Here is a 17,072-nt window from a genome sequence, read left to right as displayed (position 1 = left end):
TCTCCCTCTATACTACTTTAGGTGGTGTTCTCACCAGTTCCCATGGATTTAATTACCATCTTGATGCTGATCATTCTCAAATCTACCTATCCTGTCCCAATATCTCTGCTGACCTCCAGCCTTACATCTCCAACTTCTTTTCAGATATTTATAGCTGGATGTTTAAAAGATATCTTAAATTCAGTCTGTCCAAAAGAGAATTCATTATGTTTCCACCTAAAATCTCCCCATCTCCTAACTTCTATATTTTATAAAGGGTAAAAATTCACCCCCACCCGAGTCCCTCAGGTTTACAACTTAGAAGTTATCATGGATTCCTACTCTCTCTCTCTCTGTCTCTCTCTGTCTCTCTCTCTGTCTGTCTCTCTCTGTCTCTGTCTCTCTCTCTGTCTCTCTGTCTCTCTGTCTCTCTCTCTCTGTCATACACACACACACACACACACACACACACACACACACACACACACACACACACACACATACGCACACCTATCCAATCTGTTGCCAAGATCTGCTGATTTCACCTGTTCAACATCTCTTGGATATATTCCCTTTTCTCTTCAGACACTCTAGTGTAGGCTGTCATCACCTCAAGCCTGATTATTACAATAGTCTACCAATGGCTCTGACTACTTCAAATCTCTCTCCATTTTGATCCTCCATTCGGTCACTAAAGTGACTGTACTCTTCATTACAATGACATTAATGTCCTGACTGATCCACAAAGAAGACATTCCATCTCTCAGTGTGGGCATTTTCTCTCGATGTTTCTCATGCTTGGAGAAGCTCTCTTCTCTGCTCTGACTACTGACCTTCCTGGCTTTCTTGAAGTTCCAACTAAAAATCCCATTTTGCATATGAAGCTTTCCCCAACATTTCTTAATTCTAGTGCTTTCCCTCTCTTCATTATTTCCTATTTATTCTCTATATAACTTGGTTTGTATATATTTATTGCATGTTGCCTGCTCCATTAGATCGTAAGCTCCTCTAGAGCAGGACAGTCAATTTCCTCTTTTGGCGTCTTCAGTGCTTAGCACAACACTGGGCATATAGTAGACATTTAATAAATGTTTATTTTCAGAGAGAGAGAGTGAGACAGAGAGAGAGACAGAGAAAGCATTTATGTAGTGGCTACTATGTGCCAGACACTATGCTAAGTAGTTTACAATTATTATCTCATCTGAACCTCACAAACGTGGAAGGTGGATACTATTATTAACCTCATTTTACAGGAAACTAAGGCAAACCAGATATTAGTAATCTAATAGGCAGCAGGGCGTAGTGCATAGAGAGCTGGTCTCAGAGCTAGGAAAACTTGTGTTTAAGTTGTTCCTCTCCTGACACATGCTGATTGTGTGACCCTGGGTAAGTCATTTCACTTCTCAGGCAACTCTCTATAATTTTAAATTGCAAAGAACATGCTGAACAGCTTGGGTAGAGGAAGTACTTCTCTTGGAACTTTCTGTACCCATTAATAATAATAATAATAATAGCAATAAAAACTAGCATAGATATAGTATTTTAAGGTTTATAAAGTACATATAAAATGTCATCTAACCCTCAAAATAACCTAGTAGCATAGTTGCTATTTTTATCCCTATCTTGGAGATTTAGAGGCTGAGTCTGAGAGATTTTAAGTGACTTGGCCAGGGTCACGTATCTAGTAACTATCTGAAGAGGGATTCAGAAACAGCTCTACTGACTCCAAACCCAGGATTCTATCCATTATGTCACTTAGCAGCCTATGAAGCATAAATCTGGTCTTTCTTACAGCCTAAAATAAGGATGATAATAATAATCACACTGTGTGTCGAGAGGAATAAAAATGGAATCAAATAAAGATCAAATGATATAATATTTGCAAAGCACCTCTAAGTGTGTGTGTACATATATTATATGTACATATAATAGAGGGCAAAATTCATTCCATCATCACACACACATGCACATACACACACACATGTGTGCATGCATGTACATATCACTCAAAGATTTCCAAAAAGTTACATGTATATTAACTCATTTAATTTTTACAAGGTTATTTGAGGGGATAAATATATTTATCTCCATTTTTCAGATGTTTTTTGCTTAAGGTTACTTTATATAGTTAGAAAGTTGTGGCTGAACCAGGATTCAAACATAGATCTTGTAATGTATTTCCAATACAGACTGATGCCTCCATGATACCTCAATTGCCTTTTTTCTGCAATCTTTTATTACTCTCAAAAGTTAATAATGTTATTAATATTATTATTACCTTAACTAGAGATGTAATTATGACTTCGGTGCTAAAAGCAAGTACAAATTATTTCTGAGGCAAGCAGTGTTAAAGCTACCCTCAGAATACAGGTAATTTCCCAACTGATAAGTGGCCAAAGGATATGAACAGTCAGTTTTCAGAGGAAGAAATTAAAGCTATCTAAAGTCATACAAAAAATGTTCTAAATCACTATTGCTTAGAGAAATGCAAATCAAAACAACTCTTAGGTACCACATTATACCTGTCTGGTTGGCTAACATGACAAAACAGGAAAATCATAAATGCTATAGAAGATGTGAAGAAATTGGAACACTAATGTATTGTTCATGGAGTTGTGAACTGATCCAACCATTCTGGAGAGCAACTTGGAACTATGCCCAAAAGGTTATTAATCTTGCACGCCCTTCGAGCCAGCAATACCACTTCTAGGGTTATATCCAAAAGAGATCATACAAATGGCAAAAAGAAACCACATGTACAACAATGTTTATGGTAACTCTTTTTGTGGTGGTGAAGAAGTGAAAATTGAGGTAATGCCCTTCCATTGGGTGGTAGCTGAACAAGTTGTGTTTATAGGAATGTGATGGAATACTATTGTGCTATAAGAAATGATGAGCAAGAGGACTTCAGAAAAACCTGAAAAGACTTATATAAACTGATGCTGAATGATGGGGAGAAGAACAAGGAGAACATTGTACACAGTTGGTCACATTTTGTGGCTAGACTATTATCAATGCAAGGTTCTGAGACAAGGCTCATGATGGAAAATGCTATATATATCCAGAGAAAGAATTACAGAAGCAGAATGCAGATGGAAGCATAGTATTTGTTCTCTCTCTTTTTTGTTTTGTTTCTTCTTTCTTGCGGTTGATTCCATTAATTATAATTCTTCTTTACAACATCACTAATATGAAAATATGTTTAATATGAATGCATATGTAGAACCTATATCAGATTGCACACCATCTTGGGGAGGGGGAAGGAAAGGGAATGAAAGAAAATTTAAAACTCAACAGCTTGTGGAACTGGTTGTGGTAAACTAAAATAAAGTAAGCTACCCTTAGCTTAGGGTAGAGTGGGAAGCACAAAATCCCTTTAGGAAAAGCTTATATATATATATATATATATATATATATATATATATATATATATATATATATATATATATATATATATATATATATATATATATATATATATATATATATATATATATATGTAGGCCACAGAGCTGATCACCCTAGCATTCAGATGGAATCATTTTCCTCTAAATTTGGTATCTTGATGACAAGTCCCTTTTGCTTTGCCCTAGTTATGGTTTTGAGAATAACTGCCATTGAATATGGTACTTTCAGATTTGAAAAATCCTTTTTATTCACAGTGTCATTTGAATCTCACAGTATCACTATAGGTGAGGCTCACCTTGTCTATTTTATAGATGTGGATCCTGAAATTCAAGGGAGTCATATGCCTCATCCACAGTACACAACTAGCAAAACTCTGAGGAGGGATTTGAACTCGAGACCTCCTGACTCCAGGACCATTTTTCCATTATGCCATATTGCCTCTTGAATGTACCACAGAGGCTATTAAAAGCAGGTCAATGATAAATGTGTTAGAAAGTGCTTGACAGCATTACCGATTCTTAATTGGGGATCTAAATTTAATTAGAGAAATGAGACATTTCTTAGTGCATCCTTAATCAAACCCAGGAATCATCAGGGTGGTTAGTCACCTGGAGAGCAGAAAGCAATATGTAAGTTAAATATAAAGTCGACCTTTAGGGAATTGATTGGGAACTTAATTCTTGACATTGCAGCTAAATAAACAATTACCTATTAACGGTTGCCTAGAGGTTCTCTCCTTTTTTAATCTCCTGAGCTAGCGATAAAGTAGAGATTTGATTTGAAGGTTTTAAATCGAACTCAAGACAATTTGCAGTTGAAGGAAAGAGGCAATCAGAAGCTTTGGGACTCAGGTCAGATGGCAGAAATGCAATTTTATTGTTTACCAGAGCAACAAGTGGCTTGAGGAGACAGTTATGAGGCTGAAAAGATCATTCAACTGATTTTTGCCTAGGCTGTTGAGTTGCTGAGAACATTGCTTATTAATACTTAATGAATCATCTACCACCAACAACCTATTTCTGGCAGTGCCACAACTGAGGGTTTTTTTAATTTGATTTTCTTTTTTTTCTCCTCTTTTATTTCCCTCTATTTTGCAGTGACAGTCCTTACCACTACCAACCTGAGAATTCCAAGGTGTTATTTACATGAGTTAGTGAGTTCTCTATACCCAGAGGTCATCAAATAGGGATTTGGTGATTATTTGTTTAGGATATTATATAAGTAGGCAGGATTTATGCTTTGGGGATAGGTGGGTTCTTTAGATTCCATCAGATATCTAGTCCAGTAAAGAAAGAAATATTCTAGTGATCCAAAATCACATGGCATTTGAACTAAGAATAAAATTATTAATGTGAACACACTCTATCTGTAACACTGGCATCTCCCTCTTCTAAGTCCTAAGTCTATGGCACTGATAGTACCAATTATTTGACCTTTACCTGTCACCTTGTGAAATGCTAGTTTTCTTTCAATGTATTACTTGCAAGGATTATGTCTAATATATTTTTTAAATACCAGAGCTGTGTGGTATGTGGAAAAAGCATTACATAGAACAATGACTGAGAGGCCCAGCTTTGATGCTAGTTATGTAACTTCTCTGAATCTTATTTTTTCATTTGTAAAGTGGGGAAAATATAAGCATTACCTGACTTAGGATATTGTTGTAAGGATCAAATAAGGCAATAAACATTAGGCACTTCATAGCTATAAACTATGATGTTAGTATAGAGTAAATTAGTGCTATTGGTATTTGCTTCCCATAAATTCCCACTCTGCTATCTCACTGAAACACAGAGGTGACTCTAGGGTCTTGCAGGTTATTCCCACAGAACACAAACTGTGGTATGTCCTTACAAGTTTTTTAAGGGCTTCAAATATAGTCCCAGTGATGGATTATATGTCCAAAAACCAGCCTAGCTAAGTTTAGAGAGAGACTTGTCAATAGTGACAACAACCAGATGATGGATTTTTTTCAGCCACACTAAAATACAGAATAGCTAACCAATATTTGGAGGACTTTCCTCTCTCATTGATGGAGGGATTATTCACATAGATTTAATCAGAGTTCCTTGAAATGTACTTGAAATGTATTTTGTATTTTTAAAATTTTTCATCAAAAATCTTCCTAAACATATTATGCAGTTCCCTATCTAATACCCTCCAACCTCCTCCATGTATTTTCTTCCTAACCTCCACCTCAGAGATGCTCTCTCTCCCTTTAAGAGGAAGCTCAGGCATCATCACCATCTGTTGCAGTGGGAAGGGGACTTGCTGCACTTCTCTTACTAAATAGAAAATGCATTAGTACTGTAAAATCTCTTATTTTCAAGACCTCCAGAAAGTAATTCTTTCTACTGAAATACTCTATTGAGTCCTTGTTACGCAACCTCTTGAAGGTTATGCTAGAAAGAGTATAGAAGGGGAGGAGATGATGATGGAGAATTTGCAATTATAGATTTCATTTTAAACTTTTGTTTAAAAGGGGGAGGGGAGGGAAATTTATAGGGGAAAACAGAATTAGTTGTAAAATTTTATTTAATATTGTGTTTCTATATAGGTGTTAGATTCATTGTATCATGTTTAGTGGTTGTGGAATAGAAACAATTATGTGCTGTTTTAATATAGTGAATTATTTAAAATATGGAGAATGTTAGGTATAAAAATTATGGTTTGAATATACATTGTTAAATTTATTTATGAAAAAGGGGGGAAAGGCTACTGAATGGATCACAAAATAGAACCCAAAAATACATTAAAGATACATACTCTTTGTAAAAACACAAAGATTTAAACCAAAAGGATAGACTAAAATTAACTGTTAGCAAAAATGCAGAAGATCTTGAGTAACATGATAACTCTGGATACATGGAATTTAAATTCCCAACTATTGAGAAGGAGAAGAAAAGTTGGTGTCAGAAATGTACTTAAAGATGCCATATTGTTATTGTCTATACCATATTGTTATTGTCTATACGTTCAGCTGTGTTCAACTCTTCCTGACTTCATGGATCATATTGTTCATGGGGTTTTCTTGACGAGGATACTGGGATGGTTTGCCATTTCCGTCTCCAGTGGATTAAGACAAACAGAGGTTAAGTGATTTGCCCAAGCTCACACAGCTAGCAAGTGTCTGAGGTCACATTTGAACTCAGATCTTCCTGACTCCAGGCCCAGCACTCTATCCACTGAGCCACACAACTACTTTTAAGATACCATAGTTAAAGAAAAAAGAAAATATCAAATTATATATCTAAAGACACAGCTACTACATTGAGAGATATAGCTACTAAATTTCTAAACAGGAAAAATTTACTGTTACAGTTGTCTTATACCTTACTCCCCTTTATATACACAATCTCTGAGATTCGGTGACATTCATCTCTCACTTGTGGCTTCAAGGATCCATACCCCATCAACCATCTTACCAGACAGGCTAAACGAAGTTGAGGATAACCAATGGACTTTGAACCTGTTGGTAAGTTAGGAGGATGTCTACCCCAAGCATATGAAGCCTGGCAGTAGGTAGGAAGCACCTAATAAATGCTGGTTGATTGATCAGTTATAAATAGTGACTTTAACCAAAATGATGATAGAAGTAAATCAAATTTTTAAAATGACAAATTGGAAAGAAAACATAAAAATAAAAGAGAAATAGACCATTATTAAAAATTATTACACAGTATTCAATGAGACATATTGCTATTTACAAACATAGCATACACAAATTAATTATGCTTGTTTAGAAATGTGATGTCATTAGCATATGGAGCTCTCATTGAGGAAACTCCTTTTACTGAGGCACATCAGCTACTCTGCAATTCATAGTCCTAAAAATTTGCTGGCCAAAGTGAATTAATTAAAAAGAAGAGATATTAATTTCAGTAAATGAATGTGAGAAAGACAAATTGAAGAAAATATCCATCTGCTTCCATGTAAAAAGGCATTAGGTTTAAGTGAATTCTACCAGATAAGGAGTAAATAATGCTTACGATACACAGCATTCAAGAATGGAAAAAGAAAACACTTAATTTAAATTATTTTACTAATCCAAAACATCCATGAAACTTTTCTATGCTATCTCTGTTTATTAGAATGTAGTCTCGGGGGGCGGAGCCAAGATGGCGAAGTAGAAAGATGCACATACACATAGCTCCGAACCCACAAACCACAGAATGGCTAGAGGGGACCAACCCAGGGCGAATTCTGCACCCAGAGACCACGGAATATTGGAGCGAGGGAGATTTCTGTTCCGGAGAGACCTGCAAACCTCTCGCGGGGGGTCCTTCGCGCCATGGACTGGGCGCCGGGACGGGGAGCAGAGGGCAGCCCTGCAGCGGCCACGACACCGTGAGGAAAAGATCCGAGAGGGCTACGGGGATGGGATCTCCAGCAGCCACGCGGGACCCCCCACCCACAGAGGGACCTGCAAACCTCTCGCAAAAGGTCCGTCGCGCTGCAGACGCGGAGCCCAGCACGGACCTGCGGCAGCGGCAGCGGCGGCCGCGGCTCTGAGAGGTACAGATCCGAGAAGGCTCCAGAGACGGGATCTCCAGCAGCGGCACTAGCCCCCCCACCAACAGCTGACTGACGGGGGTAGGTGAGAGAGTCTCTTTGGCGGGTTGAGAGGGGAGTGGGTGCCCCCATGGCTCGGGACCCCCCAGGAGACAGAAGCTGAGAGGCAGCTACAGACAGAGGCTCCCCAAACGGGCGGGAGCCTGGATCCATTGTGGAAGGTCTGTGCATAAACCCCCTGAGGGAACTGAGCCAGAGAGGCGGCCCTGCCCCTGACCACCTGAACTTAATTCTCACACTGATTAGCAGCCCTGCCCCCGCCAAAAACCCTAAGGCGGGAAGCAGCATGTGAATCTCAGTCCCCAAACGCTGGCTGGGAGGACCAGGAGGCGAGGTGGGTGTGAGGAGAACATTCAGAGGTCAGGTCACTGATTGGGGAGAATGCCCAGAAAAGGCAAAAGAAATAAAACTATTGAAGGGTATTTTCTCGGAGAAAAGACACCTCCTCCCTTCCTTCCTGATGGGGAGGAACAATGCTTGCCATCAGGCAAAGACACAGAAATCGAGGATTCTGTGTCCCAGCCCACCCAATGGGCTCGAGCCATGGAAGAGCTCAAGAGGAATTTTCAAAATCAAGTTAGAGAGGTGGAGGAAAGACTGGGAAGGGAAATGAGAGGGATGAGGGAGAAGCATGAAAAGCAGATCAGCTCCCTGCTAAAGGAGAACCAAAAAAATCTTGAAGAAATTAGCACCTTGAGAACTAGCCTAGCTCAGTTGGCAAGGGAGGTGCAAGGGGCCAATGAGGAGAAGAATGCTTTCAAAAGCAGAATTAACCAAATGGAAAAGGAGATTCAAAAGCTCACTGAAGAAAATAGATCTTTCAAAACTGGAATGGTACAGATGGACGCTAAGGACTTTATGAGAAAGACAGATATCTCAGAACATACCGTGCAGATTCGAAAAATGGAAGATAATGTGAAATATCTTATTGGAAAAACATCTGACCTGGAAAATAGAGTCAGGAGAGACAATGTAAAAATTCTGGGACTACCTGAAAACCATGATCAAAAGAAGAGCCTAGACATCATCTTCCATGAATTTATCAAGGAAAACTGCCCTGAGATTCTAGAACCAGAAGGCAAAATAAATATTCAAGGAATCCACAGAACACCGCCTGAAAGAGATCCAAAAAGAGAAACTCCTAGGAGCATTGTGGCCAAACTCCAGAATTCCCAGGTGAAAGAGAAAATATTGCAAGCAGCTAGAAAGAAACAATTCAAGTATTGTGGAAATACAATCAGGATAGCACAAGATCTGGCACCCTCTACATTGAGGGATAGAAGGGAATGGAATAGGATATTCCAGAAGTCAAAGGAACTAGGACTGAAGCCAAGAATCACCTACCCAGCAAAACTGAGTATAATACTTCAGGAGAAAAAATGGTCTTTCAATGAAATAGAGGACTTTCAAATTTTCCTGATGAAAAGACCAGAGCTGGAAAGAAAATTTGACTTTCTAACACAAGAATGAAGAGAACCATGAAAAGGTGAACAGCAAAGAGAAGTCATAAGGGACTTACTAAAGTTGAACTGTTTACATTCCTACATGGAAAGACAATATTTGTAACTCTTGAAACATTTCAGTATCTGGGTACTGGGTGGGAGTACACACACACACACACATGCACACACGCACACACACATAGAGACAGAGTGCACAGAGTGAATTGAAGAGGATGGGATCATATCTTAAAAAAAAAATGAAATCAAGCAGTGAGAGAGAAATATTGGGAGGAGAAAGGGAGAAGTTATATGGGGCAAATTATCTCTCATAAAAGAGGCAAGCAAAAGACTTATTAGTGGTTGGATAAAGAGGGGAGGCAAGAGAAAAACATGAGGTCTACTCTCATCACATTCCACTAAAGGAAAGAATATAATGCACACTCATTTTGATAGGAAAACCTATCTCATAATACAGGAGAGTGGGGGACAGGGGCACAAGCAGGGTGGGGGGGAGGATAGAGGGGAGGGTAGGTGAGGAGAATGTAATACGAGGTCGACACTCACGGGGAGGGAAAGGACCATAAGAAAATAGAAGTAATGGGGGACAGGACAGGATGGAGGGAAATATAGTTAGTCCTATACAACACAACTAGTATGGAAATCATTTGCAAAACTAAACACATATGGCCTATATTGAATTGCCTGTCTTCCAGGGGGAAGGGGTGGAGAGGGAGGGAGCTAAAGAAGTTGGAACTCAAAGTGTTAGGACCAAATGTAATGTTCTTACCACTGGGTAACAAGCAATACAGGTTAAGGGGTCAAGAAAGCTATCTGGCCCTACAGGACAAAAGAGAAGACGGAGACAAGGGCAGGGAGGGAGGATAGAGGAGAGAGCAGATAGGTCACAGGGGCAATTAGAAAGCTTGGGTCTGGGGAGGGGGGAGGGGATAAAAGGGGAGAAAATTTGTAACGCAAAATTGTGTGAAAATAAATGTTAAAAGTTAAATAAAAAAAAAAAAAAAAAAGAATGTAGTCTCCTCAGAGTCCAGAATTGTCTCGTTTTGTATTTCTCTTCCCAGAGCATAGTATACTACCTGGAATATAGCAGGTGATTGGTAAATATGTTCTCATTTTTTATTAATTAATCACAAGTCCTTGATTAATTGAAACATTAGTTTTCATAAAAGAACATATATAAGAAAAATAAAAAAACATATTTTTATTTATTTATAAAGAAAAAGGACAATATAATTTATAAAAGATGCAAAATATATGAACTGTTCCACTCTAATCAAACTAAACAAGATCTTTATAAACATCAGCCTTTCAAGAACTTTATATGGGAATTCCTTCCATCAAGGAGGATCAAAGCCTGTTCATGACTTTAAAAATTGAAGCTAAGTAAAGTGAATTTATCCAGAGTCATAGTAGCCAACTCAGAGCATGACTTATGCCTGAAAGTCAGGCCACAGTCTGCTAATGGCATTCCCCTAACACAAATTCTGTGCAGCCCTTTTATTTTCCTTTCATTATTCTCTCATCTTATCAAGCAGGTAGTGCTCTGGAGTCCAGCCCTGCTTCTGTCCTCTCTTATCGTCTCCACAGGTCTTTTGAATGTGGGCATTAGACAAGGCTCATCTAAGTTATTTTAATTGAAAAGACCTTTTAAAGTTTAACAACTTTACTGAGAAGGGACATTTTCACAATCTGCATATTTGGTGGCATTTGATTTAATTTATGATTCAATGAACTTGTCTCTGACTATCTGAAGCCAACTCTTTCTATTTGCTCCTGTCCTTTTCATTGCTTCCCTTTAATGGTCTTGAACACTAATAAACTTTTACAAGACTTTTGACTTCCCGATTAAGCATAAAGTTTCTCAACTGGTGATACACCAGAGAGTCAGTCCTCGAATTCCAATTTGGTTTTTTTGGTTTTCAGGAATAAAGAATGTGGTTTTATTTAGTTATACTTCATTACTAAATTACTTTCCTAAATTTTTGTACTTATAAATACTAATAAATATTTTTTACTTATACAGACAAAGGTTCCAAACCTGGTCCGTGATCTTGAATAGAACTGATTATTTAAAACAAAAAAGTCAATCCTTTTCTGACAATTTGTTCTAGCATCTTTATCTCAAAGTTTTCCTTTATTCACAGCCTGCTTGCCCCTTGCTATGGATGTGAGCTCCTGCTCAGGAACAGATTGGACTAAGTGACCTCTGACATTGCTCCCAGTACTGAAAACTTTGATTCTCTGATTCTGAGTAAAATCATGCCATTGGTGGATTTGATTATCACAGCTGATGGGAACATGAGATGGATGGGGTATTCAGAAAACTGCTGCCTCAGATAGTCCTGTTGCTAGAGTCCCAGCCTCAGCAGCAGAAAACAAAGTACTCTCTGTCTGAGATCAGTCAGTTCCACTTCTGCTAGAGGAAAAACTGGTATTGGAGGATTCCCTTAACTTTCCTGAATCTCAGTTTCCTTATCTGAAAAATAAGGGGATTAGACGGAATGGCCTTTAAGATCATATCTAACTCCAGACCTACGATCCTAATCAGAAAAGTCAGGTTTGGAGACAACAGATTTAAGCACTGTGTGCTGGGTGGAGGGTAGAGGAAATGGGTGCTAAAGGGGTAAACAGGCCACAAATATAAGAAGGAAAACTGAAGAGAAAGAGAAAGGATCATAGGTCATAGCAGACATGCTATTTTGCATAATTAATTAATTAATTAAATTTTCTTTTTCAGCATTCACTGTTACAAGATTTTGAGTTCTAATTTTTTCCCTCCTTCTTCCCCCTCCTTCCCAAGACAGTATGTAATCAGATACAAGTAATACATGTAAACTTACATTAAATATATTTCCACATTTGTTGTGTTGTAAAGAAGAATAAGAACCAAAGAAAAAAAAACACATGAAAGAAAAAAGAGAGAGGAAAATATGTTTCAATATGCAGTCAGACTCCATAGTTCTTTCTCAGGTTGTGGATATCATTTTCCATCTTTAGTCTTTTGGAATTGTCTTATATCATTTCATTGCTGAGAAGAGCTAAGTCTATCAAAGTTAGTCAAAGCACAACGTTGCTGTTACTGTGTACAATGTTCTCCTGGTTCTGTTTACTTCACTCAGCATCAATTCGTGTAAGTCTTTCCAGGTTTTTCTAAAACCTGCCTGTTCATTATTTCTTATGGAACAATAGTATTCCATTACATTCGTATACCACAACTTGTTCAGCCATTCCCCAATTGATGAGCATCCTCTCAAATTCAAATTCTTTGCTACCACGAAAAGAGCTGCTATAAATATTTTGGTGCATGTGGGCCCTTTTCCCATTTTTATGATCTCTTTGGGATACAGATCTAGAAGTGATATTACTAAATCAAAGGGTAGACACAATTTTATAGTCCTTTGAGCATAGTTCCAAATTGCTCTCCAAAATGGCTAGATCAATTCACAACTCCACTCACAATGCATTAGTGTTCCACTTTTCCCACAACTTCTCCAATATTTATCGTTTTCATGTTAGTCAATCTGATAGGTGTGATGATGCCCCAAATGTGTTTTCATTTTCATTTCTCTAATCAGTAGTGATTTAAAGCATTTTTTCATATGACTATAGATAGCTTTAATTTCTTCCTCTAAAAACTGCTGTTCATATCCTTTGACTATTTCCAAATTGAGGAATGGCTTGTATTCTTATAAATTTGACTTAGTTCTCTATTTTAGAAATAAGGCCATTATCAGAGACACTGACTATTAAAATTGTTCCCCAACTTTCTGCTTCCCTTCAAATTTTGGTTGCTTTGGCTTTCTGCAAAACCTTTTTTAATTTAATGTAATCAAAGTAATCCATTTTGAATTTCAAAATGTCTCTATCTCTTGTTTCTTCATAAATTCTTCCCTTCTCTATAGATCTGACAGGTAAACTATTACTTGGTCTCCTAATTTGCTTATAGTCTCACCCTTTATGTCTAAATCATGTACTGTTTTAACCTTATCTTGGTGTATGGTATAAGATGTTGGTCTAGGCCTCATTTCTGCCATACTGTTTTCCAGTTTTCCCAGCAGTTTTTGTCAAATAGAAAGTTCTTATCCCATGAACTGGAGTCTTAGGGTTTATCAAACAGTAGATTACTAAATTGTTGATTATTGTGTCTTCTGTACCTAACCTGTTCCACTGACCCTCTATTTCTTAGGCAATGCCAAGTAGCTTTGATGATTGACGCTTTACTATACTGTTTTTAGATCAAGTTGGGCTAAGCTACCCTCTCTTGCATTTTTTTCATCAGTTCCATTGGTATTCTGGACCTTTTGTTCTTCCAGATGAATTTTGTTATTTTTACTAGCTCCATGAAATAAATTTTTGGTACTTTGATTGATATGATACTGAATAAGTAAATTAAATTAGGTACAATTGTCATTTTTATTGTATTAGTTTGGCCTACCTATAAGCAATTGCTATTTTTCCAGTCATTTGGATCTGACTATTTATATACAAAGTGTTTTGTAATTGTATTCACAGATTTCCTGGGTTTTTCTTGGCAGATAGACTCTCAAATATTTGATGTCCTCTAAAGTTACTTAAAATGGAATTTATCTTTCTATCTCTTGCAGTTGAGTTTTGTTTGTAATATATAGAAATACTTATGAATTACGTGGTTAGATCCTACAACTTTGCTAAAGTTCTTCATTATTTCAAGGAGTTTTTTAATTGATCCTTCAGAATTCTCTGAATCTGCCATCATGTCATCTGCAAAAAATGATAGCTTTTTTCTTGTCTACTCTAATTGCTTCAATTTCTGTTTCTTCTCCTGTTGCTTAAAGTTAACATTTCTAGTACAATACTGAGTAAAAGTGGTGATAATGGACATTGTTGTTTCAGCCCTGATCTTATTGGAAATATAGCAAAGCTATTCTTCATGAATTTGTACATGCATTTGAGATTTTACCAGGAATTAAATTCAAGCTTAATAGACTATAGTTTGCCAAACAACTAAAACTTTGAAAGTTCTATTCCTTCTTATGCTGTGAAATTCTTTTCTGTGTTCTTTTATAAATTTACCATAGAACATTCAACATGTATGTTCTAAAGTACTGCTTTCTATGCTGTTCAAAAATCTTCAAGGTTCTTTTTTTTCTTTTTTAATTTGTTTTCCCAGTACATAGCCAATGCAGAAACTTGTTTTTCCTGAATTCCTTTTTGTAATGAGTTTTGTATTTCTTGTCTTCTAAGTAGGAATAGGTGAGAGAAGGGAGACAATTGAAAATAAAGTAAAATTGAATTTAAAATCTTCTATGGCTCCCTATTGATGCTGGGATAAAATACAAACTCATCATTTTGGAATTTAGACTACATTTCCAGCCTATCTGCACCAAGGGTGAGGCATTCTCTTAAAAAAAGGATTTGTTCTGTAAAATATGGACTCAGTTTAAAGGCCACACCCAAGGACCTAGAAGGCCACATGTGGCCTCGTAGCTGCAGGTACCCCAGCCCTATCTTTGCATTTAGACCCTTTTTCCTGACTTATTCACAATATTCTTCTTCATGCATTCTACAATTATGCTAACTGGCCTATTTGCCCTCCTGCTCATCTCCACATTCCATCTTCCACTTAAATGCCTATGTAAAAGCTGTCTTCCCTGCCCCTCCCCACCAAACTCTTCCTACACAGAATTTATCTCCTTCTTATCCCCCATTCTTAGAGTCCTGAAGTAGTCATTATATACTCTGGTAATCCTTATCCCATGACCCACTGGTATTTCTAAGATGTGTTCCCAGACTGAAGCTGGCTGCATCTTCTGTAAGGACTAGGATTAATTGTTACATTGGGGGTAATCCTTTCTAATTCATTAACTGGTATATTTTCCAGCCTTAATTATCAGCTAACGTCTGATTGATTATCAGACTTAAGTTTTAGAAAATGGCATTTAGTACTATAAATATGAAGTCAGGTAAATGGCATAGCGGGCTTCACTTAAAGTCAGAAAGACCTAAGTTCAAATCCTGTCTCAGACTTTTATTAGCTGTAGGACTCTGGGCAAATCATTTTATTTCTCTCAGCCTCAGTATCCTCGCCTATAAGTGTCACTTACCTTAGATGGTTGTCATGAGGATCAAATGAGATAGTGTGTAAAGGGCTTAATAAACCTCAGAATTCTTTGTAAATGCTAGTTATTACTAGTACAATTTTATGAGTTTTTTTAATTTTCCTCCAATTAAATGTTAAAAAAAATTTTTAAAAGTTTTGAGTTCTAAATTCTATCCCACCCTCTCTCCTTCCCTTTTTCTCTCTCTCCCTGAGATGGTAAACAATCAGATATAGGTTATACGTGTGCAATTGTACAAAATATTTCCATCTTCATAATTTTGTACAAAAAGACTCAAATAGAAGGAAAAGGATGAAGAAAATGAAAAGAGCATGTTTCATTATGTATTCAAACAATATTAGTTCTTTCTCTGGAGTCCAGGATCACTGTATTGCTAAGAATAGCTACATTCACAATTCTTCATCGAACAATATTGCTGCTACCATGTATAATGTTCTTTTATTTCTGTTCACTTCAGTTTGGATCAGTTCATGTAAGTCTTTTCCAGGTTTTTCTGAAATCATCCTGCTTGTCATTTTTTACAGCACAATAATATTTCACTACAATCACATACCACAGTTTGTTTAGTCATTACTCAATTGATGAGCATATTAGTATATTTCATATTAGTATAATTATTAAGACGCCATAAAGTTCAAAATCTATCAGACTACTTAAGCAGGTGACCAACTTTTTATCTCTCATGCTTAACATGGGGCATTGCACATTTTACTGTTGTTCAGTTATTTCAATTGAGTCTAACTCTTTCTAACACAATTTGAGTTGTTTTTTTTTTAGCTGCCATGTTTACCTTTTTTTTTTATTTTTTTAATTTATTTATTTGACATTCATTTTAACAAAATTAAAAATATGGAACGCTTCACAAATTTGCGTGTCATCCTTGCGCAGGGGCCATGCTAATCTTCTCTGTATCGTTCCAATTTTAGTATATGTGCTGCCGAAGCAAGAACAATTTGAGATTTTCTTGATAAAGATACTGAAGTTGTTTGCTATTTACTTCTCCAGCTCATATTATTAATAAAGGAATTGAAGCAAACAGAATTGTTACTTGCCCAGGGCCACACATCTAGTAAATGTCTGAGGCCAGATATGAATTCAGGAAGGTGAATCTTCTTGACTCCAGGTCTAGCATTCTATTCAATTGCAGCACCTACATGCCCCCTATAGCAAAAGGAGGCTATACTCCACGAATTCATGGATGCCTCCATTGTGCATCTCTATAAAGTAAAAGGGAAGAGGTTGTCTGGTGACTATCACAGAGGGGTTTCTCTCTTAGTCATTACCAGGAAGAGTCGTATCAGAAACTTCCACTGATCCTTCATCTGAAAGATGATCATCTATCTGAGAGCCAATGTAGTTACAGAAAGAATCAAGGAATGTTCAATGTGATGTTTGCTGCCTGACAACTCCAGGAGAAATGTCAGGAGCAGAACAGAGGTCTGTATAGAACACTCATCAGTGTGACCAAGGCCTTTGATGCGGTCAGTCATGAGGCCCTGTGTAAGATCATGAGAAAATTTAGTTGCCTGGAGAAGTTCATCCATATTTTACATCC

The 17,072-nt window shown here is 37.3% G+C and overlaps 1 non-coding gene across 1 annotated transcript; it reads right to left on the bottom strand.

Moving 5' to 3' along the window:
* Positions 1 to 16,360: 16,360 nt before the first annotated feature.
* LOC140509453 (U6 spliceosomal RNA) lies at positions 16,361 to 16,467 on the bottom strand. The gene has a single exon (XR_011968766.1). It is a non-coding gene; the product is annotated as a U6 spliceosomal RNA (small nuclear RNA).
* Between the last annotated feature and the right edge of the window lie 605 nt (positions 16,468 to 17,072).

This window comes from Notamacropus eugenii, chromosome 5, assembly GCF_028372415.1.
Source record: "Notamacropus eugenii isolate mMacEug1 chromosome 5, mMacEug1.pri_v2, whole genome shotgun sequence".
Lineage (NCBI taxonomy): Eukaryota > Metazoa > Chordata > Mammalia > Diprotodontia > Macropodidae > Notamacropus > Notamacropus eugenii.
Note: the sequence above shows the minus strand (reverse complement) of the source record. Positions and strands in the feature narration are given on the sequence as shown.